Raw genomic sequence first — 27,438 nt, 5'->3', positions numbered from 1 at the left:
GAGCAAAACTCTGTCTCAAAAAAAAAAAATGAAAAGCTTAAATTATACCCTCATTTTAGAGATGAAAAACGTATGAGGAGAATGAAATGGGTTCACTGACTTACATGTGACCACATGGCTATTAAGGGTAAATTAGGGACTAGAAGTCTTGCCCTCTACTAATCTAGTGATCTTTCAATCAAAAGCACTCTTTCACCCAGCATCCTGCTTTATGAAATGAATTTTTTATTTCTATGTATGTGAACAATTCACATATTCTATTTCAAAATCTTTAATATTTGTTATAATTGCCAAAATTAGCATCACATAAATTGAATAGAAAAATATAAATGCTTTGGATATAAAGTAATTTTAGACATGGGACTAAGTACAAAAGACTTCAAGGGGTCAAGATTAAGACTCCTTATGTACATAAAAATGATCACATACAATTAATGCTGGATTGTTCCCACAATTTTTTTATTGAGTAATTATGAATTAAAACTGTTTTCTAAAAATAATCACAAAGACAATTCTGTTAAGATGAAGACATTATAATGAAAAACAATCTATAATTGTATGCGTAGATATATTTGCTGAATTTATGACCTTCATAGTCTACAATTTAGGAAAGTAATGTTTTTTAATTGATCAGCACAGCTAAGTAACTAAATTCACATACTTAAAATTTGAAATTCTAGCAAAGATGTATATAAAAAACAATTAGACAATGTCCAACTGAATTTTAGAATTATCCAAAGTATTGCTAAGAATTTGTAGATGGGCCCTCATTTTAAATAATACTTGGAAATATTCCATAATTGTTTATGCCCCAAAGCAAGCAGGAATCCTTTAGTGGAGTTACACAGAAAATATGAAATCATAGGTAGGGCTTTTGATTTTTTGCTTTTGTGGGGTTTGTTCATCTGTAAGTTAAAGGTTGTATCTATTAAGTGTAAATTTAATCAATATAACCAATATTTGCAACAAGGGCACTTCAGAATGCAAAGAGCACCTTTCTTGATTAACTGATCTTGAAGAATGCTTTACCCTTAGTCCTCCATGTGCCTACCCTTAGGAAAGCATGCTCTCTGCAAAGGTTATATCTTTAAATCATATTTGCACACAACATAAATGAATGACCTGATCCCATTTATGTGAATTCCCCTCAGAAATCTCAGGGCTTGTCAAAAAGAAACAATATTGGCAAAGGCACCTTTGTTTTCTCCAGATTTTTTTTTTTTTTTGAGCAGATTGTTATGCTTGGCCAAAATAAAACCAAACATACGGCATTGAGAAATACATGTAAAGACAGTGCACTCTGAAATGCCTCATGATCTCTTTTCCCTCTGCTTGCCTGTTGCCACCTTTTGCTGCCCTAGGAGTAGGCCTGTGACTTGTAAATATGAAATGCTTTTACGGAGACAGAGAATTTCATATGAAGACTGATAGATTTCACACTTTCCAGTCCTTTTCCAAAGGGTCCGCTGTCCCTGGAGACTCCCAACCTGATGATGTCATAGTCGTCTTCCAGGAGCTGTTTTTGGTTCCACTTTGGCTGATTTCATGAAGTGTCAAATGCGCCAAGCCTGCTGGGGTGAGAAATATTTTAGTCTCAACAGATTTGTGCAGCATTGGCATTTCCTCCTCATTATTGTTATACCATTAGGTTTTTATTAATGAGGCCTGCAGTAGCCCCAGGCTTATTATGCAGGATTAGAAATATAAAACTTGTTTTCTGGAGATATTTGGTGTCCTAACATTCAGATTTTCCAGCCCTCAAGAATGTTATAATAAAATTACTCAAGTCCTAGAAAAATGAGGCCAAATAATTACATTTATTCTGTCTTATTGTTAGCGTATTCCAACCAACATTTTTCTAACAGGTCTATTTTGGTTTGACCCGAAGCATTGGAACCCACTGTGAAAACTGGCAGGCCATAGGAGACCAAATGTCTGTTCAGTGTTCTGGGATCTGCCAGCCTTGGCCACTGATGCTCTGGAATAAAGAGAGAAGTAAATGTTCTGCTGGGTTTTCTTACGGAGTGCCACTCAGCAAGCCCTGGACCGTCCACCCTTAAACTATTTTAACTGAACTGGCTCTGTGTTTATTACAAGAGATGTGGTGGAAAAACAGTCTCTCTGGGACAAATATTTTGTTCACGATTTATGGAACTGGTTGATAAGTCACTTTATGTTTAGGAGTATTTATTTCACATGCGAATCCTCAATGAAGACCTATGAACTGTTGTTTCTACTTTGCTCTTTAGACAAAACATGAAAGGAAAACCCTCAGTTTTATTTAATTCTTCAATCCAATGGTCCATTTGAAGATGGGAATTGTCTGTAGGGTATCAGTGAATTATTATCTATCAGCCACATTTCATCACATTTCAAGTGATAATATAAAGCTAAAATTTGAAACAATGGCTATGACTTTCTAGTATTTTCTTAAGGACTTTGATAAGTCAAAACAAGTCAATACTTTAGTTTTTATCTGTAAAGACAGATCCTTAATATACAGTATATAAAGATTCACACACACTGCATGTAGAGAGATGAATCACAGGTGTGAATATTGTTTTGACTATCCTCCCATTGGGCACTGAGACAGACAGCAAGGGGTATTAGGAGCTACTCTGTGAACCAAGAGATTTGGCTGCTTCTCTTCCATTCTGTTTTTGTTGTTGTTGTTGTTCCAGGTTTACTGAAAATATTACAGCATAGCAGAAAGATTCAACCGGCTCCAACTGGTGTTTTGAAATTCATCCCAACTGTAGGCTGAGTGACCTGCAGTTTGGACAGACTGCCAAAGTCCAAAGGCTTCAACATTTTTTTTTTTTTGCATGAAAATCTACTTCAATGATCTCTCTGTCTGCACCTTGACAGAGCTAGCTGTCACTAGGTCCCTCTGACCCTGCTTCATCCAATGCAAGACGTAGCATGCTATCTTCTTGTGGAGTTTCCTGCTAGGATCTCCTTCCACACTTACTTGTTCCTGTTGAAGTCGTTCCCTCGGTGCTTGTATTACTTCTCAGTGATGACTAGGGCCACCTTCATGGTTTTGGTGCAAATGCAGCCCCTGTTAGTGGGTCCTAAGTAGAGAGGAGTTTATTGTAAATCTTGACTAAGTGCCAAGGCATTTAACTTCTCTGTCTTTAGTTTCCTCAGCTGTACTATTTAAACAATACTGTAAAAGAGCTTGAACTTTCCCCTGGAGGTTACAATGTTATTTGAACTTGTTTCTTTAAAAACTGGGAGGAAATGTTCAGACCCTGGTAGGAGCAGATCCTGAGAGTCTGTTGCTTGCCTAAAGCAGGCTGTAAGCTAAAAAATGTGTATGTCTAAAGGATAGAAATATCATTTAATGTCTCTAAATATTTTCCCTGAAATAATCAAGTCACTAGATGTTAGTGTACTGTAAAACACCATCTCAATTCATAATTACTAATTTTGAGATTCTGTAGCATAATCTTTTATTATATACTAGGTAGTATACATAAATATAGAAGATAGGATCAAGCTGTCAGTGGAGAATCTGCAATATTTCTAAACCTGGTCATCCAAGGATAGAAATAAGATTTGAACTGTTGCAGAGGTATCCCCAAAGAAAACAAAACAATGTTGAATCCTTGAAGTTGGATGTTGATTTGTTCAACCTTATGGCAATCTAATACCTTATGAATATTCTTCTAATTTTTAAGGTGATAAATAGCAAGCTTCATAAATTCTGCCTGGACCAAGGAGAAACAGAAACTCTAGCCACACTACAAGCATATCATTTGGAAGAGAATGAATGCGGAAGCAGGTTCTGTATTAGGTATCTATTTCACAGCAGAGACATCTGACCTTTGAGTTCAGCAACAGTCACAAGGTCCACTTCCTAGTACACAGAGAGCACTGGTGCTGATGTCAGTGGCAGTGTAAGTCAAGTTCAAGGCTCCAGACAGAAGCATCTAGTGGCGGGTGACAGCAAGCAAATTTGTGCTGTTCTCCTTGCTGCAACTTTGGCAGTGGTTTTGGACTTTGGTCTGTACTTATCCTGGTGCCCTGTTTCCTCTGTATTCTTAACAGTTATGAAAACTGTGTGATATCCTTTGAATAAATTTCTTTTCTGTTGAATCAGCCAGAAGCATCTACAGCAACCTATATTTATACAATTGAGTATAGGCAATTGGATTATTTTTCCCCAACATAAGCTTCATGGAAACAAAAGTTTCTCTGGATCAGAGTGCGTCAATTCAAATCCTGGTGCTGATAATCAATGGAGGTATGATTTCGGAGTGTCTTAATCTGTGCTTCAATTTTTTCATATGAAAAGTGAAATAATAAATATTAATATGATTATATCAGGTAATACTGGTACGTGTTCAGTATAGTGCTCAGGATACACAAAGCACTCAATATTAGTTGGCTGATACAATTAAATAGTAATAATAACAATATATTATGTCAGTCACTAATGAAGATCCATATCTACATGTTTCAGTATTCTGGTTTTCACAAAAGTAGCTATTATTGAGAATATATATTTAAGTCAAACTGCATAGGACTGTTTTGTCTTTATTTCTTCACAATTTTTAAAGTTATTTATAAGACTCTCATTTCTTCCGACAACTCTACCACATATGAAATGCCTTTCTCTTGGGATTTATCTAATTTCTGTATTAAAATAGAACACTGAAAACTTGTGACAGGCCAGGCTTGGTGATTCACACCTGTAATCCCAGCACTTTGGAAGGCCAAGGCGGGTGAATCATGAGGTCAAGAAATTGAAACCATCCTGGCCACCATGGTGAAACCCCATCTCTACTAAAAATACAAAAATTAGCTGGGCCTATAGTCCCAGCTACTTGGGTGGCTGAGGCAGGAGAATCGCTTGAACCCAGGAGGCAGAGGTTACAGTGAGCCGAGATCACGCCACTGCACTTCAGTCTGGCAACAGAGCGAGACTCTGTCTCAAAAACAAAAAACAAAACAAACAAAAAATTGTGACAAAGCCTGGCAATATTTGTGACCCAGCAAGATTTTTTTAAAAATCAGAAAACCCTTGAATAAAGCACACTTATAAATTTGCAGTCAAATTATTTACATATTGAAGTGAAATATCAAATGTTATCACATCAATGAATCTGAAAGCTTTGATATTTGTCTATTGATTTTGAAGAAAAACAAAAAAAAACCAGCTACCAAAACACACATGTACATTTACACGCATACACAGTACTCAATTTCACTTGCCTCACTATGTAAACTTAAAAATATTTACACAACTTTTATATTACATTTAATTTTAACTATATTAGAATTAAGAATCAAATGTAAAGCATTGTTTATTATGAAATCTAAGTATTTAGTTCTCCACTTAAATATAGACTCTCAGTGGAGATATTAAGTAGACTTTTAAAATATGTGGCTTCATTCAGAAATGATTTTTTATTCTTGAAATCTACTTATTAAATCTGAAAAATGAAATTGGCATTTAACCTTTATTCTAAATACATTCATATAACTTGTCACCACCAATATGTTTGATGCTTGATATAAACAGATACTGCTCTTAAAATCACCTTATTTAAGTAACTCAGTTAAGAAATGTTAAAAGAACCTCTTTTCTCTTTTTAGAATTGTGTGTGGAGCACAAGACATTTAAATATGTGGAAGTCAGTGAGTGATTAATATATTCCCTAAACTATTGTAACTAGAGCATTTTATGCTATAATTAAAAGACTTGCTTAACTACTATAACTCAAGTAATGAAATTCTAAGGCAATGGGAATTATAACATAGAAAATCAGTCTTGTTTTGATAGAAAGAACAAAAAATAGAGTCTCCAGCTTATTGCTCACGGCAAAAACATAAGAGTGTGAGCATTCAAGGGCACCTAGAAATTGACGGAATACTTCCCTTAAGTATTATTACCTTCTAGGTCACCTGCCTTTTGCTTTCTCTGCACTTTACCTTTTAGGTGATTTAGGTTTGTGATTGAATAATACTTTATAATTCTTAAGGAGTTCTCCTCATGTTAAGTTTCCTTTGTGCGAATATATTATATCCACTCTAATAAATGTGAATTATTTTGAAATTAAAGTAGGAAAATATTGATAAATGGTATAGCCTGCTCCTTTTCTAAATAGACAAATCCTTGACTTTATGGACTAATAAAATCCATTTAACCATTTAAGTTTTATATTACAGTTTCTTACTCTATTTTTTAAAATTTTCTGACTATACATTCATTCTCTATTTTGCCTTATACCTATTTATAACTGAGACAATTTCTACCATCAACTCAAACCTTGAGCCCTTCACTGGAAAAATCTCTATATATGTATGTATCGTTCTATACTTAATGCAGTTACTGCCACATGGAAGGCACAAAATAAAACTGGCAGAAGTGAATAAAGGAATGATTAGATGTTCATATACTTGTATTAAATAACCCAAAAGTTTATTTATGGGAAAAACTCTCAACATGATCTACTAAACTAGAAAATTCATATTATGTTTGGATGCTTTCATAAACATGAAGTAATTCATATTCCAATTTTGTATTCTTTATATTTTATCTAGGAAATCTTTCATCTCCATTTAAAACAATATGAAAATTATGTGTTTTGATCTTTGTAATTGAAAATGGGAACTTTTTACTATTGAAGAAAAAGTTTTAATGATGTATGAGCCGGATTACGTTTTAAAATTAATCCTGTGTAGCAATATTTGCAGAAGATCCATACACTCCGTCAAATTGCCATTTTATGGGTATAGTTAAGCAATTTTTTTCTGACAAAAAATATCACTTTAATCAATATTTATAGCCAATAAAGGTCTTTCAGAATTGGAAAAATATAAATACATTAAGTAAGCCTTTTTGTACTTATATACACACACAAGCACATATAAAATTCCTTATTAAACTGAATAAAACGCCCACTTTTGTCAATATATGCATGGGTAGTGAAAGCAAACTTATAAAGAGATTAATCCATTCCTAAGCAATAAAATCAGTAGTGCCAGTTATACTTTTTCATCAAACCAGCTTGGAAAATTCCAAGACTATCATTGCTTGTTTCTTTGCATGTGAAGCTGTTTTGTTTGAACGAAGTACGGCAATTCACAATTGTTAGGTTAAAAGTAAAAGATTCTTACTGGAAAATGTAAAAGGCTCAGACTGATAATAACCATCAAATATGAGGTTCTTCGTATTATCTGTAACTATCAAATGTTTTTTTTTCTGATTTCTCCTCCTATTTCTTTTTTCATTCTATACGTCTTCTTTATGAATCATGATTGTTAAGAAGTCAACTATAGCTAGATGAGGCAGCAAAGGGTTTTTATGAGAATAATGTTAAGAATTTGAGAATTAATGACAAACTATAGGATCAGACTTTGAAAAGAGGTAAAAAATTAAAAGTAGGTCAGGAAATAAGTATTAAACAGTCTGGTCAGTCTGGTTAGGACTCTGCCCCTACCACGGCAGAAATCTCACACTATGGTCCTGGTGCTGCTCTCACTGAACACAACAAATTTGTTATAAATGAGCCTTAACCCTTCTTCTTTGTGCCTCTAACTCCAGATTAAAGTTTTTTGTGGGAGCAACTGATTGGCTGAGCCCAAGTCACATTCCCAAAACTTTGGTCATCAGTGGGCAGAGAACTAAAAGTTAGTCCAACTTATACTACCATGGTGAGAAGCAGAACACTGCATCTCATATTAATACACAAAATTGGACAGTCCTCCAAAATGAGAAAAAGCTGACCCCAGAACAGCCCAAATAAGCAAAGTGAAATGTTCATGCCATTCTTTCATATTGTGTCATCACTGCTTAAGGTTTTGTGATTTTGTGATATATTAAGAAGTATATATATTTGGTCTTTGTCTCCATTATCTTACATTAAATACCTAAAATCCTTGGACTCTCCAAAATAGTAAGTGTTTTACTGTATGCTAATAAGAAGACTAGTAGCTGAGGGTTCCAGGATAGCCTCAGGATGGTGACTGGTTGCCAGGAGAACCAGTCTTGTGATTAAAGGGTTGGAAATTTTAGCCCCAACCCCTCACCTTCTGGGAGGGAAGAGGGACTATGGGAACCTATTCACCAAAGGTCAATGGTTTTAGTCAATATTGCCTAAGAATTAAGGCTCTGTAAAAACCCAAAAGCACAGGTTTCAGAGAATTTAGAGAGCTTCGGGGTTGGCAAACCTGTGGAGGTGCTGGGAGAAAGCACAGAAGCTCCACACCTCTCTTGGACACCTTGCCGTATGATTTTCTTCCATCTGACTATTCCTGAGTTGTATCCTTTTGTAACAAACTGATAAGCTAGCAAGTAAGCTTTTATCCTGATTTCTGTGAGTTGTTTCATGAAATTATTCAACTCAAGGAGGAGGTCATGGGAACGCTTGATTTAGAGATAGTTGGTCAGAAGCACAGATGACACCCTGAAATTTCAGTTGGCATCTGAATTGCATGTGGAGGGTTGGCAGTCTTGGGGGTCTGAGCCCCTAACCTATGGGATTTGTGTTAACTCTAAGCAGCCAATGTCATAATTGGTTGGTTGGAAAACCCACATATTTGGTGTCAAAATGTTGACAGTACATAGAAGAGTTTTTGTTTGCTCTTCATTTTAGATTTAACTTACCACTGAATGATTGCTCAATCTGTATCTTCATCTATAAACCCATTCCTGGGCTTCATACACTTATATACGAATACTGATGAATATTTAAACTTATATATTTCACATATGCCTCAAAAACTAAATACAATGCATATATATTGTTATTCATCCGTTCCCCTCTGAAAAAACATCTGTCCCTCAATTCTTTTCTCAACAAAAAGTACAATCATTCTCCTAATTGCCCAAATCAGGGAGCCGTTGAAATTACTGTACCTTTTCTTATCTTCTCACTATCTACAACAAATCATTTACCAGAATTGGTCGTTTCTATGTCCCACCGCCTCTCAATCAACAGCCTACCACCTTCTTCCTTCAGGGTTCAATATTTGCCAGATTATGGCAAACATCTCTTTTCTCTGTCCATACTATTGCTCCTCTCCCATACTTTTCTTCCATGCAGTCAATGTGATTTCTCTAAAACTAAAACTATGTGAAATAACTTCTCGATGTAGAGTGGAGTAAATCTCAGCCCTCTGGCATATTCCACCTGCAAGAGGGGATGGCCTCAGTCACTTGCCAGATGCCATGGTGTTGGAGAAGGTTACCCCTCTTCCAAGCCCTTTGGATCTCTGGGAGCCACTTATGATTAACTGAGTGAACAGCAGTGGGAGTTTGTAGAGTGTACAATAGCATTGTCACTGTCATACATGATGGAGCACAGGGAAATATTGCTGCTTTCCATTTTTTACTCAGAATGTTCCAGATAAAGAATGAAACCCAAGGGTCAGTTCGCTGGGCCAAACTAGGTAGTCATCTTAACACTAGATATCACGGTCAGCAAATGGCTCCATCTCCACATTTTTGCAAACTTTTGAACCATTGCCTGAGAGTTGTCCCCTTCAGAGTAAAGAACTTTGAGAATCTCTTGCTTCACAAGTATCCAAAATATAAATCAAGGTTACACATGCTGCTATTTATACTAAGGCCACAATACAGAGTCTTCCTGGGATACTTCTTATTCCCTTTGAAGTGTCAGACATTACTGATAGTGACTAAGCCACACATTTCACATTCCAGAGTACACAATAGTGGGCTCTTACAAAAGGCATTCAATGGAACTTTTCTCTCTGAGATAGGTCCCAGACAGCTAATTTAATTGGGAGACCTAAATGGGCCTATCAAAGAACTCCTATATAAGTTACAAAGTGACAAATGAATTCCTAAATGCATCTGTATCTTGCCCCATAATTTAATTTTTTAATTCAAGGCCCAACATATGTAACACTAATTTTAAATATTGTTCCCAATTCCCTTGGCTATTTTGAAAGTTAGATACATCTGACCTCTGTGTGTACTTATGGCTCTCTTTAAAACATACGTTCCTAAACTCCTATGCCTTAAGGAAGAACTTGTAGCAGTTACTACCATCTGTGCATTTCTAAACATTAAAGAAGATTACTACTTTCCCCAGAAAGGAAACTACCTCATATCACTCCACCCATTGACTCCCTTGGGGAGTGAACTTCACATTTCCTGGTGCCTTCTCCTACTCTTCCCACTTCAACTCACCACCACGACCTCCCACTCTGCATTTCTGAACATGATCACAACCACCTCTTCACTTGGTTTCAAACAAATATCACTAACTTTTGCATATGCTTTACTAAGTGTATACCCTCTACAAGGTAACTACTGGAACTACCACCTTGACCCAAGGATACATCAAGATGTTATTATCATAAAACCACATAATTGATACTTTTAAAACATTTTACAACTCCACCAAGATATTGTTAGGGACCCCAGAAATTCCAGCTCTGTTTTCTTAGTAATGCCATAAAATGGAGATCTTGGTGATGGACTGGCCTACAAGGACTCTTTATTCTTCTACATGTTTTTCTCCCGTTTACTCCCATAATAAAATGTCTTCTATGCTCTTTTGGACAATTTATACTCTACTCTGTGAAAGTCTTTGCTACTATTTGGCCATTGAAATATGCCAAATAAGCTCAAAACTGATGTCAAGACTTTAAGCGGTAGATTGTAACAGTTTTTACTGTTGTTTCATCACTGTCAGGACCCAGTTTTGAGGCCCAGGCTAGAGGGTAGTCAGTTTCCCTTCTTGGCAGCTGATTAAGTCCACTCCCCAAGCCAATCACTCCCCTTATTGAGCTTTCAAACTCTTGGCCACTATGTAGGCTCCTCAATTGCCCCAGGGCCAGGTATCAGGCAAGTAGACACACTCCCTAAGCCCTGGAGCCTGAGAAATTGTTCAAGTTAGCCAATGCACAAGGATCCTGGGAAGCTAGTTGAATCCACTATACTTGTTATATAAATTGCCCCACCATAGCTTCAGCTTACTGTTACCCTTTCTCTGGATGCAACTCCCTAGGTGGCCCTGCCTGGAAAATTTGGAGTTGTAAGGAAAAGAATTCTGTCTTTCATCTACTAGAGTGTTTTTATGATTTGTTGTGGGGTTTTTTTTTTTATTATTATACTTAAGGTTTTAGGGTACATGTGCACAATGTGCAGGTTTGCTACATATGTATCCATGTGCCATGTTGGTTTGCTGCACCCATTAACTCGTCATTTAGCATTAGGTATATCTCCTAATGCTGTCCCTCCCCCCTCCCCCCACCCCACAACGGTCGCCGGAGTGTGATGTTCCCCTTCCTGTGTCCATGAGTTCTCATTGTTCAATTCCCACCTATGAGTGAGAACATGCAGTGTTTGGTTTTTTGTCCTTGCGATAGTTTACTGAGAATGATGTTTTCCAGTTTCATCCATGTCCCTACAAAGGACATGAACTCATCATTTTTTATGGCTGCATAGTATTCCGTGGTGTATCTGTGCCACATTTTCTTAATCCAGTCTATCATTGTTGGACATTTGGGTTGGTTCCAAGTCTTTGCTATTGTGAATAGTGCCACAATAAACATACGTGTGCATGTGTCTTTATAGCAGCATGATTTATAGTCCTTTGGGTATATACCCAGTAATGGGATGGCTGGGTCAAATGGTATTTCTAGTTCTAGATCCCTGAGGAATCGCCACACTGATTTCCACAATGGTTGAACTAGTTTACAGTCCCACCAACAGTGTAAAAGTGTTCCTATTTCTCCACATCCTCTCCAGCGCCTGTTGTTTCCTGACTTTTTAATGATGGCCATTCTAACTGGTGTGAGATGGTATCTCATTGTGGTTTTGATTTGCATTTCTCTGATGGCCAGTGATGATGAGCATTTTTTCATGTGTTTTTTGGCTGCATAAATGTCTTCTTTTGAGAAGTGTCTGTTCATATCCTTTGCCCACTTTTTGATGGGGTTGTTTGTTTTTTTCTTATAAATTTGTCTGATTTCATTGTAGATTCTGGATATTAGCCCTTTGTCAGATGAGTAGGTTGCAAAAATTTTCTCCCATTCTGTAGGTTGCCTGTTCACTCTGATGGTAGTTTCTTTTGCTGTGCAGAAGCTCTTTAGTTTAATTAGATCCCATTTGTCAATTTTGGCTTTTGTTGCCATTGCTTTTGGTGTTTTAGACATGAAGTCCTTGCCCACGCCTATGTCCTGAATGGTATTGCCTAGGTTTTCTTCTAGGGTTTTTATGATTTTAGTTCTAACATGTAAGTCTTTAATCCATCTTGAATTAATTTTTGTATAAGGTGTAAGGAAGGGATCCAGTTTCAGCTTTCTACATATGGCTAGCCAGTTTTCCCAGCACCATTTATTAAATAGGGAATCCTTTCCCCATTTCTTGTTTTTGTCAGGTTTGTCAAAGATCAGATAGTTGGAGATATGCGGCATTATTTCTGAGGGCTCTGTTCTGTTCCACTGATGATTTGTTGTTTTTATCAAAAGGCTCTTTAAACTTTAAGAAACACCATATACACACACTTTAACTTCCTCCCACTAAAGTTGGAGTACATGTTCCTGTCCCTTTACTTCACTGCTGTTTGATTTGATTTCTTTTTAAACAAAAAATATTGCTGCAAGTGAAAGTGCACCAGTTTTTAGTCTAAGCCTTCAAAGACATCTCATTCTTCCCTCTTGCTCTGTTATCGTTGTGAGAAAAGATACCCTGGGGTAGCTGTTGTCCCTTCAGGAACAATGAACTTACGTGAAGCCAAGCCTCCCTAACCAAGCTCAGGTGGACTCAGACCTGAAAGTAGAGCCATCCAGTGGAATTGTGGAACCATTCCAAGAGTGGGATTTGAATGAGCTGTCCCAGTTGACCATGGATGGATAAAAAGCAAATGTTTATTTTGTATGCCAATGAAATTTTGTGCCTCTGAAATTTTGTGTTTTTGGCAATAGTCGACAGCTACAATATGCATACATGTTTGGCTAAGTGCTCTAATTATGTATAAAAAAAAGGATGGCCTGCAACTTTTGAAATCTGCTGTAGCATTGGGCAGCTATAAAAGAACAACACACTAAAGAGATCTGTCTTCTCTTTATTCTTTTGTGTAGACTGAAAATATTATGCAGAAGCAAGATGGGATGTCTGGAATGACAATATGACAATAGATCGTTTTCTTTCAACAGTGAATCTACATGCACAAATGCCTGAAATAGTACTTCTAATTTGACAAAGACTCCTCCTTAGTAGTGGTGACTGGTAGCCATGCCTGTTAGTTTATTGAACATAAGCATGCAAGCTCTCCGTTTCATGTGAGTGAGGACACCACTTCTCACACTAACGAGTGAAGAGAAATTGGGCATTGTCCATTAGGATTCAATTATTCTAAGGTGGAACATCAGAAGCAACTAGAATGGACAAGGTTAGATCCTGGATATCACATAGGGATAATGACATATCTATTATCATTGAGTTCCAGTTAAAGCAATGCCATTGACAGGCAGAGCCCCTCAGCAGGTGCCAGGGTATGGTCATTTCCAGGTTTTGTTAGGAACATCTTTTCAGAAGAAATCTGTTACTAGAGGTTGATATATTATCTTGTTTCAAACTGGTATATTTAATTTCTGAATTAAAAAGTAAGACCAGGCTGGGTGCAGTGGCTCATGCCTGTAATCCCAGCACTTGGAGGCTGAGGCAGGAGGATCGCTTCAGCTAAGGGATTTGAGATCAGCCTGATCAACATAGTGAGAACTTGTCTCTTACTAAAAATCAAACAAATAAAAAAAAAAAATCAGCAGGGAATAGTGGTGTGTGTCTCTGGTCCCATGTGCCAGCTACTCTGAGGCCAAGGCAGGAGGATCACTTGAACCCAGGAATTTGAGGCTGCAGTGAGCTATGATTGTGCCACTGCACTCCATCCTGGGTGACAGCAAGACCCAGAGACCCTGTCTCAAAAGTAAATAAGTAAAAATAAAAAATAAACGAGGACAGAGATTCAAAGGTGGAGGCAATTCATGTGATCAATGAGTAAAATAGTGCATTGCCTTTATCTTATTTGCTCAGTTTGGTCATAAGATAAGTTCAGGGAAATAAACCTTTGTTTATATTGTAAGGATAATTTTAAGATACACAAAATATATTCTTTACACAACATTTATAAGGAAAACAATATTTAAGATTGAGACATCTCATTAATATCCTGAAAAAATATTTAAAAGTCAAGATACTGAAATTATTTTGAGGAATGAAAATATATCAAGGTGTCAGCAAATACAAAGAGTGAATGAAACTATAAAATACTTTTTAGTTTTAAATTTATTCGACCTTGTACTTATTGAAAGTACACAAGTATAAAAAAAAAAAAAAAAACAAGTATGTACACAAAGAACATAATAATGAACAGAAAACCCAAAATAGCATAGCTACAACTATCTGATCTTGACAAACTGACAAAAAAAAAATGGGAAAGATCCTATTAATAAATGTGGAAAACGCTAGCCAATGTAGAAACTCAACTGATCCCTTACACCTTATACAAAAATTAATTCAAGATGATTAAAGACTTATATGTTAGACCTAAACCATTAAAATCCTACAAGAAAACCTAGGCAATACCATTCAGGACATAGGCGTGGGCAAGGACTTCATGTCTAAAACACCAAAAGCAATGGCAACAAAAGCCAAAATCGACAAATGGGATCTCATTAAACTAAAGAGCTTCTGCACAGCAAAAGAAACTATCATCAGAATGAACAGGCAACCTACAGAATGGGAGAAAATTTTTGCAACCTACTCATCTGACAAAGGGCTAATATCCAGAATCTATAACGAACTCAAACAAATTTTCAAGAAAAAAACAAACAACCCCATCAAAAAGTGGGCAGAGGACATGAACAGACACTTCTCAAAAGAAGACATTTATGCAGCCAGAAAACACATGAAGAAATGCTCATCATCACTGGCCATCAGAGAAATGCAAATCAAAACCACAGTGAGATACCATCTCACACCAGTTAGAATGGCCATCATTAAAAAATCAGGAAACAACAGGTGCTGGAGAGGATGTGGAGAAATAGGAACACTTTTACACTGTTGGTGGGATTGTAAACTAGTTCAACCATTGTGGAAGTCAGTGTGGCGATTCCTCAGGGATCTCGAACTAGAAATACCATTTGACCCAGCCATCCCATTACTGGGTATATACCCAAAGGACTATAAATCATGCTGCTATAAAGACACATGCACACGTATGTTTATTGCGGCACTATTCACAATAGCAAAGAGTTGGAACCAACCCAAATGTCCAACAACGATAGACTGGATTAAGAAAATGTGGCACATATACACCATGGAATACTATGCAGCCATAAAAAATGATGAGTTCGTGTCCTTTGTAGGGACATGGATGAAACTGGAAAACATCATTCTCAGTAAACTATCGCAAGGACAAAAAACCAAACACCGCATGTTCTCACTCATAGGTGGGAATTGAACAATGAGAACTCATGGACACAGGAAGGGGAACATCACACTCCGGGGACTGTTGTGGGGTGGGGGGAGGGGGGAGGGACAGCATTAGGAGATACACCTAATGCTAAATGACGAGTTAATGGGTGCAGGAAATCAACATGGCACATGGATACATATGTAACAAACCTGCACATTGTGCACATGTACCCTAAAACCCTAAAGTATAATAATAAAAAAAAAAAAAAAAAAAAAAAAAAAAAAAAAAGGTTAAGAAACTTATTAAAGGGATATGCAGTGAAAAAAAAAAAAAAAAAAAAAAAAAAAAAAAAAAAAAAAAAAAAAAGAAATTTTGTGAATAGTTAAATGATAAGTATTATGGGGAAACAAGGCAATGGAGACCACTCTTCTCATGAGGAATTTATATTATAATAATTAAACAAGTCAACAATATAAGAATAATCCTAAGGCAAAAAGATTCATTCAATACTTATTATAATTGAAATATATCTTCATTGTATGGATAAAGTTCCTGTCATACAGAAAGTTTCAATGCTTTATTGAGGCTACACAGCTAAATGGAAGTAGAGTCATAAGTAGAACCCAGGTCTCTGGACATGAAGATCAGGGATAATTTTTTATTCAAGGATCTGCACATGAAAGTAAATAGGGTGGTAATAATGTTTTATTAAGCATGGTAGAGATTCAAAAATGAGAAAAAAATGTAGTGTCAGTGTCCCCAAAGGTTTTCTGGAAATTATACAACTGAAGATAGGTCTTGAAGAAATTATACAATTGAAGATAGGTGGTTGAATATAGAGACAGAGGGCTTGGGGAGGTGAAATAGGCTAAGAAAAGCAACAATTTAAATTTTGGGTTTGAATACCAGTGATTAGAGAGTTAGCATGACTCAAGTGTTAATATAAATAAATAAAGTGTGAAAACTAAGTTTCAAAGACTGTATTATAAAGAAAACAAACTTCACATAATAAATTACAAAGGGGGTTTTGGAAAAGAGAAGTGTATTAGTGTTCTACTCTATAACTATAGTTTTGAAAAACACAGTTTAACAATGTTATGCAAAAATAATAAAAAGCAAATAGATGAAGAAGTGATTGCAGTTTTGATATGAGAACTGACATATTTATTGTTAGTTGGGGCAATAAAAGATATACATACATATATAAAAGATATGATAGACTCACTGAATTTCATACTTAAAGACATTTATTTCAACTAACTAAACATTGCCTAAGTCTCTTCTACAATACAGATCTAGTATTTGGTTTTCTGGTCCATGTTTGAAAACCCCAAGACCACTACATTAATCTTTTCTTCCAGTAGTCAACTCAGTTTTTGAATATTTCTGGCTCTTGAAAAAAGTTTTCCTTATTCAGGTCTAAAATTGTAGTTCAGTGCTTAGAGTGCTTTCTACTTTTCTTTTTCAACCTGTATACTTATAGTTTCTTCAACCATGCATTTTATAATAATAATATTGAGCCTTTAAATGAATAATCCTATATTCCTGTGTTTTGAAAGTAGAGTGTCCATATACAAACATAAGACATCAGGTATAACATATTCAGTCTATAGTAGAACAGAATTATCTTCCTTAGTATTCCAAGCACTCAGTTTCAATTTGCATAACATATATATGTTTTTCTTGGACAAAATATCACATTGTCTGAAACTGAATATGAGGTCTCAGGTTCAATTCTTTTTCACAATGCTATTATTAAAAATCCTTTATTTACATGTGAAATTGGTATTTTGTAACCAAGTACCAAACTTCTCCTATACTTGTTAAATTTGCATTTGTTATTTAAATCTCTGCAAACTGCTTCTTCATTTTTAAATTTGAATTTTGTTATAAAATGTAAAAATTACTGTGTTTTGTAGCATCTACAAAGTTAATAGGCATATTGTCTAAATTTTTGTCAAAATATTGAAAAATATTGAGTAGGAGAAGAGTAAAAGAACCACATTGAATTGAAAGTAATAAATGACCAATTGGATTGAAGTCTAGCTATTGCTAAGAAACAAGGAAATAATGAGCATGTAGCTTAATAAATGGAAGGGAAGAATACCAAAAGTTCCTAGACAATAAGGAGAAAAAAAAGCAAAATAATCACTTTTATTTAATTATTGTACTTAAAATCAGTGCTACTGTTCCTAGTCTTTGCCACATACATTCACAAGGAAGTATGTTCCATACACTACACTGTAGAGTTACATAGTTTTTCTCTCTCCACTTAGGAATTCCTCAGGACATGAACCATACATTGTTGATAACTCTATAGTTCCCAGCAAAAGACTGGGTATATAACATTATCACAGTAATCACATGTTGATTAACTTAACAAACCATCTCTTTAAGCTTCATGGTCCAAATGATGTTCATGTCAATTAAGGCCTTTTTAAATTTTGGAAAAATATTTCTGCATTCATTTTAAAAAGTAGATGTATAAAGAATATAATGACATTAAACATTAAAACATATTTAGGCTGGTTTCAAACAGAATTTCACATAGAACATGAAACACAATGAATCTATTAAATGAGCCAGAATATCAAGTCACTGCTTCCTAAGCTATTAGAGGCTGTGTGGATCTTCTCTCAGCTGGAAGTAACTAACTCTAGGTGTCATAGCATGCTGCTGACAGCTTAGCTCTTATATGACAGTCGTGATTAAACATTATCCATAAATTTTTTTCATTTCATCAAATTGAATCATAATTTTCAAGGCAAATAAAATATTCATTTTTCGCAAATATTCATAGAGCTGTCCTCAAATGAAACTGTGAGATTAGACTTCTTCCAAACCCAACTTACAGAGAATGAATTTTAAAATCTCAATATAATGTGTCAAAAGTGAAAATTAACTCCATATTCATCTTTTACGTAATGATAGGGAAAATTGTCCAGGGCTGCCCTCTTGTCAAATTTTCTATTCCAGATATGCATAAAATAAAATACAACAGTGTTTTTAAAAATGTGATGTCCCTTTAAGTATGGAATTCTTTATACATATGAGGTGAAGTAAAGGTAACAAAGGAGCCTCCTAGCTTCCCACGTCACTTCAGAAGATACTGGCTTCCGGTTTTTTCTTTGTTTTGTTTTGATTTTTTCCCCAATGAAATAAGGTAATAGGAATCACGGAAACCTTACACTATAAATCGACAGGATTCGAAATAAAAGCTATGTGTATAAAAAAAATGAGAATTTCTAGTCTTTTTTGATCGATAAATTATTTGAATTTTCCTTTGAAACTTCCTGAGGAACAAGTTTAAGGAGGCAAAGTTATCTTGTTAGTTCTTGTCAATTCTACTTCTGAAAGATCAGAGTAGTATTGAAAGAGGCCACCTCTGGGCCAGAGGCGAGATTTTTGATGCATTTATTTTGTATCACAAGTTTTTCACTGAGCACCTGTTATATAACATACAGGGCACTAGGTGTTACCTGGTGACAGGGAATGAGAAAAACATTGTCTATTTGCTAATTAATGCAACAAATATTTGTCAAAGCAGGCTCTTCTACAGGTCCTGGGGATAATGCTTTAAACAAAGCAGACAACCTCTTCTGTGTTTTATATTTTAGTGGAGGAGGGAAAGACTGAAAAAAACATTATATTATAATGTATAATGTTGCATAGTGAATCGTACTATGAACAAAATTGAAGCAGGGAAAGGAGATAGAGAGACCTCATTTATTCTTTCTTTTGCCAAACATTTATTGAACGCATACAGCACTATACGCCAGGTCCTTTTAGGCAAGCAAGACCTATCAGTTAATAAAAAATTGGAAAAGTAACCCCATAGAACTTACATTATAGTTTAAAGGGAAAGCAATAAATATTATAAATAAACAAATGACGTACAATCATAGAAGGCAAATGTGCAACAGGAAGTTCCTCGTGTGCAACATCAAAGAAGGTAAGAAATTGATCTGATTAACAGAAGAGACAGCCCAAAATGTTGGGGAAAACTTGAAGTGGACCACTACCACATTTCAGCCCCACTCAGGGTTGGCCTTAGAGACAGCAACAAAGGGAACTTCTCCTGGTGAGCAGAGCTTTAAGCAGCCAACTCAATCATTCATTTTGCATGAAATGAGAGATGACAAAAGGTACAGATAATATGTTGATTCCTGGGTTGTGGCAGTGACATGACTCAATGGTCAGAGTCCTCAAATGAAAAAGACTAATAAGTCGGGGCTAAAGAACTCTGGGAAGGAAGTATATGGAAGATCCTATAGGAGTGGGCACAACACATGCAGATATGTGTAACTAATATTAATTTCTATCAGAAAGAACCCATCTCCAGGGAGCATCTCTTCAACAAGATGACTATTGCAATGCTTGCACAATGAGCACATGACCAGGATGGTCATCGCAGAAGGATTAAGGCTATGCATGAGGCTAATGACATGTATTCATCTTCACCAAGGCTGATCTATTGCTACCATTGCTGAATGTCCAGCCTGAGAGCAGTGTATATCCATTGCAGTGTCCTCCATGTGACACTACTTTTAGGGAGTTTAAGGAGTTTAAGCAGCCACTTGGTGACAGATCAATGAAGTAAGACCCCTTTCACCAGAAAGGGGATAATGATTGTCCTTATCAGAACAAATGCACACTCTGGACATGAGTTTGCCTTTTTTTGCACAGTTTTTCAATCAACACCATCATTTAAGGGCTTAAAAAATGCCTGACATCTCAACAGAGCATTTCATGTGGGATTGCTTTAGAACAAGGAGCCTACTTTATCACAAAAGAAGTATGATGATGAATAGATAATCACAAGATTCGTGGGGCTTACTACTTGTATTCTATTACACTGATAGAATGAAGACTCAGTTAAGGAGCCAGCTCAGAGAAAATAATCCCAGGGTGTTGTCTTCTAGTGTACACTATATGCACTCAAGACTCCCAAGGTCTGGGAGGTAAGGAGTAGAAGTGGGATCCCCTGCTTTTCATTATTCCCAGTTATTTTTAACATATTCCCATGCCCAAAATACAGTGCTTTCCATCCCGCCTTAGACTGTGCTAGTTTAGAGATGTTATTTTCCAAGTGGAGAAGAAATGTATGAACTACCTTGAGCTCCTAATCCTGGTGCAGCTGGAATGTACTAGTGGGAGTCATAGATCTTGATAATCATGAGAAGCCATAGTTGCTTCTACGCAGTGAGGGCAAAAAGAAATATGTCTGGAACCCAGTAGATTCACTGGGATATGTCTTGGTGCTTTTGTATCCAGTGATAATAAAAAATGTTAACTGCATAGAACACATGTCCAGAAGCTCAAAGTAACTTAGGAATAATAACCCCTAAATCCAAGGTGTGGATCACCCCATTCAGCAAGACTCAAAATTATAGCTGAAGGTGGCCAGCTGTAACTTCATTGGATAACATCATATAAAGTTGTCTGTGTGCTGTTTGTTTAAGGATGCAGCAGTTAACAATAATACTTAAAGATTGAGTTTTTATGCTTCTTCTCAGGGAAGAATCGAAGGTGAGGATTGAATATCGTAGTACAGTGTGAGCAGATCTGACCTGCACTATGAATGGATTGTACCAAATTCACATTATGCATTACCCATCTCTGCACACTTGCTTTGCTTTCTAAATTGGGTGGCACTCAGTGGCTGGTAATATTCCCATCCTGTGCCCACTCTCATCTCAACAGACTGAAAACCTTGCTGGATATGCCCTATGGGTGCCTCACTTTCAACCTACATTGGAAGTCCTTCCTTTTCTTTCCCTGGGCTCCTGATTACTGCTGAAGTATAAGATGCTGCAGTAATTAATGCTCTCTGGGGTGAACACTGAAGGCATGAGACAAGCTGTTTAGATATTTTTTTCTCCCTGATTCTCCCAAGGTAAACAGTCAGAGAAGCAACCCCTTTGAAGATGGCTCACTATCTAGTGAGCAATTGTCTCAAAGTTCTGACCTGTTTAACAATGCCACTCCTTATATTTGTTTTCCCTCCTTCCCCTATTAACTTCTCATCCTCTTCCCAACCTCAAGAATTTCTTGAGTTGCACAATCAATAAAATAGTTACTGTAAAAATTTTGCCTAGGGTTTGTGTTTTAGGGCAACAGTCCCCAACCTTTTTGACACAAGGAACCCGTTTTATGGAAAACGATTTTTCCATGGACAGGGCAGGCGGATGGTTTCAGGATGAAACTGTTCCACCTCAGATCATCAGGCATTAGATTCTCATAAGGAACGTGTAACTTAGATCTCTCACATGCACAGTTCACAGTAGGGTTCACACTCATGAAAATCTGTTGTCACCGCTGATCTGACAGGAGGTGGAGCTCAGGTGGTAATTCTTGCTCACCTGCCGTTCACCTCCTGCTACGTGGCCTCGTTCCTAACAGGCCACGGACCAGAACCACTAGGTGGCCTGGGATTTGGTGACCCCTGTTTTAGGGAATGCTAAGACAACAGGTAAAAAAAAAAACAAAACAGTTGCCCATCTTCAGCATCACCTATGGGGACCCTGTGATATTACTATGAGAAAATTAGAAGATACAAATGTACTGAAAAAAATAGTATCTCTTTCCAAAGTTTTAAGCAGACTGTGCCTGAAAGCCCTGATTTAACACATACATCTTCAGAAAATTCATTTATATATCACTCTGTGCAACGTGACTTTTCAAGTAAAAATCATTGTTCTAAATTAAATATATTCATTTTTGCTTCGAAGTTTTCTTGTTCACGTATGAAAATTGAAGATATGCTGTTAATGTGTTGTTTCTCCTAGCTAAAAAAAATTTCTCAACCAGTTAAGTAATTTCAGTTTGTTACTTACATGCTTTATTAATTGTGTGTATCAATAAATGTTAACAAATAAAGCTCATGGAAGTTTATTCTGTAAAAGGTGAAACATTTAATATGATTGTGAATGCTATTGAAAATTCAGTTTAAAAGTTTAACACAAAATTATTTCTCTTTGTGGTAATAATTCAAATGAAATTTTTGGTGTAGCATTCACTGTGGTAATAAAACTATAAAAACTAAATTACTAGGTTAAGAAATGTTGGCCAGGCATGGTGGCTCACACCTGTAATTTCAGCACTTTGGGAGGCCGAATCAGGTGGATATGAGGCCAGGAGTTCGAGACTAAGCCTGGCCACCATGGTGAAACCCCATCTCTACTATAAAATACAAAAAATTAGCTGGGCGTGGTGGTGGGAGCCTGTAATCCCAGTTACTTGGGAGGCTGAGGCAGGAGAAACGTTTGAACCTGGGAGGTTGAGGTTGCAGCGAGCCGAGATTGCACCATTGCGCTCCAGCCTGGGAGACAGGGCAAGACTCCATCTCAAAAAAAAAAAAAAGAAAGAAAGAAATCTTAATTGGTTGTGCTATACATGTAACTCAAAATTGCAACCCAAATGTCCAACAACAATGATAGACTGGATTAAGAAAATGTGGCACATATACACCATGGAATACTATGCAGCCATTAAAAATGATGCGTTCATGTCCTTTGTAGGGACATGGATGAAGCTGGAAACCATCATTCTCAGCAAACTATCGCAAGGATAAAAAACCAAACATCGCATGTTCTCCCTCATAGGTGGGAATTGAACAATGAGAACACATGCACACAGGAAGGGGAACATCACACACTGGGGCCTGTTGTGGGGTTGGGGTGGGAGGAGAGATAGCATTAGGAGATATGCCTAATGTAAATGATGAGTTACTGGGTGCAGCACACCAACATGGCACATGCATACATATGTAACAAAACTGCACGTGGTGCACATGTACCCTAGAACTTGGAGTATAACAAAAAATATATATATACATAAAAAATGCATCCTAAACAAGAAGTTGTGAAAATGTACAAATATTTTATGTTGTATATTATACTATATATTTTGCTCACAGTCAAAATGATAAAACCAAATAATTTTTATGACAAGGCTGATACGACATCTCTCAAAACAAAACAAAATGGCCAACTAGAATATGGTAACACAGTCTTTCTGTCTTTGTTCTCCATCATTAGCTAAAATTTTAAAGTATATGGTACTTAGAAGAACTAACTTTAAGCAGCCTAAATGTAGTCTACTGATACTGCATTTTTAGCAGCCTAAGTGTAGTGCACTTACTGCATTTTTAAGTCTTATAATTTTTATTGCAGTTCTCAAAATTAATTGTATGTCTTTATTCAAAACATATAATGAATGTAGCCTCACAAAACTTACCTTAAAAATTATAAATGTAGTAAATTAAAATCAAAACTTGAAAACAGAAAAATATTAAAATTTTCTACAAATGCAAAGAAAAATTGAACAAATAAAACGAGGGTACAAAGAAGTATAATATTTAATTCTGAAATTTTGCAAAGTTGGCTTTGGAATATCTCAGTCAGTGGGAAGAATCTTTTGAAGTGACTCCAGTTTTACTTGGATAAACTTATAATCTGCACCAGAATTAAATCAAACTGAAATTGCCTATGATTTAATAGTATAAAGGTTTACAAAAGTAGTCTATAGGCCGGGCGCGGTGGCTCACGCTTGTAATCCCAGCACTTTGGGAGGCCGAGGCGGGTGGATCACGAGGTCAGGAGATCGAGACCACGGTGAAACCCCGTCTCTACTGAAAATACAAAAAATTAGCCGGGCGTGGTGGCGGGCGCCTGTAGTCCCAGCTACTCGGAGAGGCTGAGGCAGGAGAATGGCGTGAACCCGGGAGGCGGAGCTTGCAGTGAGCCGAGATTGCTCCACTGCACTCCAGCCTGGGAGACAGAGCGAGACTCCATCTCCAAAAAAAAAAAAAAAAAAAACAAAAGTAGTCTATATTTTAAATAACAAAATAGAAGACAAGTTTTGACTTCCAAAATATTTGTCAAAAATTATAATTGGAGGCAAAAGCATAGCACCTGCAAAAATATATGAGCTGAAATATTTATATATTTCATATTGAAGAAAATAGAGTTGATAATATCATTTATTTAGCAGAAATTTCTCCAAGCTTACAAACCATTTCATTCTCTAGAGAAAAATTATTTTCTCAATTAAAAACTTCAGAATCCACAGAGACTGAGATGAGGGTTTCAGTATTTTCTTTTTTTTTTTTTTTTTTTTTGAGACGGAGTCTCGCTCTCTCACCCAGGCTGGAGTGCAGTGGCGCAATCTCGGCTCACTGCAAGCTCCGCCTCCCGGGTTCACGCCATTCTCCTGCCTCAGCCTCTCCGAGTAGCTGGGACTACAGGCGCCCGCCACCACGCCCGGCTAATTTTTTGTATTTTTAGTAGAGACGGGGTTTCACCGTGGTCTCGATCTCCTGACCTCGTGATCCACCCGCCTCGGCCTCCCAAAGTGCTGGGATTACAAGCGTGAGCCACCGCGCCCGGCCAGGTTTCAGTATTTTCAAATTTATTAACCAAAAGTTTTCATTTAAGATAATTTTTAGGCAAATTAAAAATAAATAGACAACATTAAAATATTTTGAACAAATACCACTGGCATTATATTAGAGTTGGATACTACAAAATTAATTAAAGAATCAAAAATATATTAAATACGTTACTACTTATACTATTTTAAATCTTCCAATGATAAATATAAGGAAGTTTTTTGGTGTTTCATGTACATATGCTGTTTTTAGTTTTAGAAAATTGTATTTTAGAAAATAACTTTTGAATAGTACTATTTCATAGATTTAACACTATCAAAACACCAATTGTTTTTTGTCAACAGTGCCTACGTCAAAATTATATACTTTAATTATTTTAGCTTTCCCTGTCATTCTCAAAAGTATTTTTGGGGGGCATCAAATAGTATGATCACCATAATGCTAGTACAGAAAGCAAACAAACACGTCAATTATACAAATAAATGTTTGATATAAATATCAAGTGGTGAGGAAAAGGAAAAGAGACTTTTGATCGAGACTATTCTAGATCAGGTGGTCACTGAAGCTATTTTGGACAAGCAAACCTTTTAGCACATATATAGAAATGATGATGGAATTGTGAATATCTATTGGAAGAGCAATCTAGGCAAAGGCAAAATATGAAAAAAAGAAATACCTCAGCCAAAACTCAGTCTAACTTATAGTAGTGAAAAGGCTAAAGAGATTGAAGGAGAGCCAGAAAGGCCTAGTGGCTGGAAATTACATGAAATTTTAGGGAGAGCCTGGACCAGATCATAGCAAGTCTTTGTAGGTTTTCAATACTTTTTTTTCTTACTTTCTATGTGTGACAGAGAATAGTGGAAGTTTTGTGGGGTGGAGTGACATCATCTGGTTTATGTTTAAAAACGTTCTTCTAGTTGCTATGTTAAGAATAGATTGTAAGGATTGGAGCTAAAGAGGAAGGAATAATTAATCAAAGTGCAGTAGGAAAAATACTAATAATTAAGAGAGAAAAGGAACTTAGCCAATTTGAACGTCCTCTACATACGAAGAACTGTGCTGGACGTTTACAAAAATTATCTACTATTGCTAATGGATATGTGTATATATTAGTTGACTTGCTTCAATAGTATACTGTAATTGAAAGTTTCGATTGCTTATAAGTTATTCAAGCATATATGAAGATAGCATACAAACATATAGTTAAAAATAGTGCAATCTGAAACTTTCACAATTACTCTTAGGAGGATTAGTGTTCAGTACTGAAATTAATGAAATGATATTATCTCAATACGCATATGCAAATATGAATAAGTAGTTAAGCTCAACAATAGCATAAGCAAAAGATTATGATAATAAGTTCCATTATCTGAATTAATGAATGGCTCACCTCACTTGATAAGGTCACATTGAGTCCCATTGCATCTTGTAGTACAATTTTGTCATTCAGCTCTATGAATCTGCTTAACTATTTCTGTATATTTTAACAAGAAATAAAAATCACAAAGAGATAAAGGTAAGTTGCCTGTGGGAGCCTGAAAAAAAAATCAACCAGAATAACAAATTCTTCTTGGTTTAGAGTATTCCCAAATTGTGTGCTTTTTATTTCTTTTCAATGATTCACCATGCAGGCATTTAAATAGTAAAGAAGGCATTTAAATGTTTCTTTGATATAAATCCCTATTTTAATCTCTAGTTAAAGTTCCTCAAATTTCTTGTCTCATACATCTAGTGATTAACAAAATTATATACATGGTGACATACACATAAGATCTATGAGGATCTCACTTACTGAATATTCAAATGTGATTATTGTATTACTCTCTACCTCTGTGAGTTCCCTAAAAGGGAAATTGTGTGCCCTGAAAATAAATTTATGTGTGATTTTGTCAGATCATCCTTGGAGATAGAACCTGGAAGCAAAACATATTACAATGCCAAATATGTTTCTCAAGAGGCCAAATAAATTAAATCTTCTTCAGGGAAAACATATAAAGGCTGGATTACAACATCCATGCTCTGCATTCAGACTGAAAGCACCAAAGTTATACAAAACTGAGTGGCCCTATCAAATCATTTCATTATTCCCTGCTAATTACACTAAAACCTCTATACCTTTCAAAGCATTTTTATTTTGTCTTCTAAACGTTAGTAGTTTAAAAATAACCATGATTTAAGCCATTATTACTATATTCTTAGCTATTATATACATAACAAAATCTCTTACCCCAATTAGAGGAAGTTGCAGACACAGGTTATGGCATAGGGCAAAAAGGTTGCTGCCTAATTGAAAAAAGATGCTGTCCAGGGACCTATAAATAGCTCTTTGAAAACCTCCACCTTTGCTATCATTTTCATTCAATTTATGACTTTTAAAACTGCAGTTCCAAAACTGGGTGCCAAAGTGCCTTGGGGCACTACCATGAATTAACAGAAGCACTGAGGGATATTTTAAAGTTTCTAGGAAAACAGAGTGACATCTATTGGGCACCAGGCAAGTTACAACTGTTAACATGGGAGCTTACTACTTAATACATGAAGCTGATAGCTTTGTGCTTTGTTTTTATTTAACTTAGGTGTTTTGTGGAAAAAAAAAAAAAAAAAAAAACCTGAGACATTAAAGGTGTCATGAATTCAGAGATTTTG

At 36.1% G+C, this 27,438-nt stretch overlaps 1 long non-coding RNA gene across 1 annotated transcript; it reads right to left on the bottom strand.

The window, feature by feature from the left end:
• Nucleotides 1–255: 255 nt before the first annotated feature.
• On the bottom strand, nucleotides 256–27,203 carry LOC105738244. The gene is made up of 3 exons (XR_001114012.2): nucleotides 27,020–27,203; nucleotides 26,183–26,266; nucleotides 256–1,571 (listed from the first exon to the last, which is right to left on the bottom strand). It is a non-coding gene; the product is annotated as an uncharacterized LOC105738244 (long non-coding RNA).
• Nucleotides 27,204–27,438: the final 235 nt, after the last annotated feature.

Source organism: Nomascus leucogenys, chromosome 22a (assembly GCF_006542625.1).
Source record: "Nomascus leucogenys isolate Asia chromosome 22a, Asia_NLE_v1, whole genome shotgun sequence".
Taxonomy (NCBI): domain Eukaryota; kingdom Metazoa; phylum Chordata; class Mammalia; order Primates; family Hylobatidae; genus Nomascus; species Nomascus leucogenys.
This window is presented reverse-complemented; position numbering and strand designations above follow the sequence as displayed.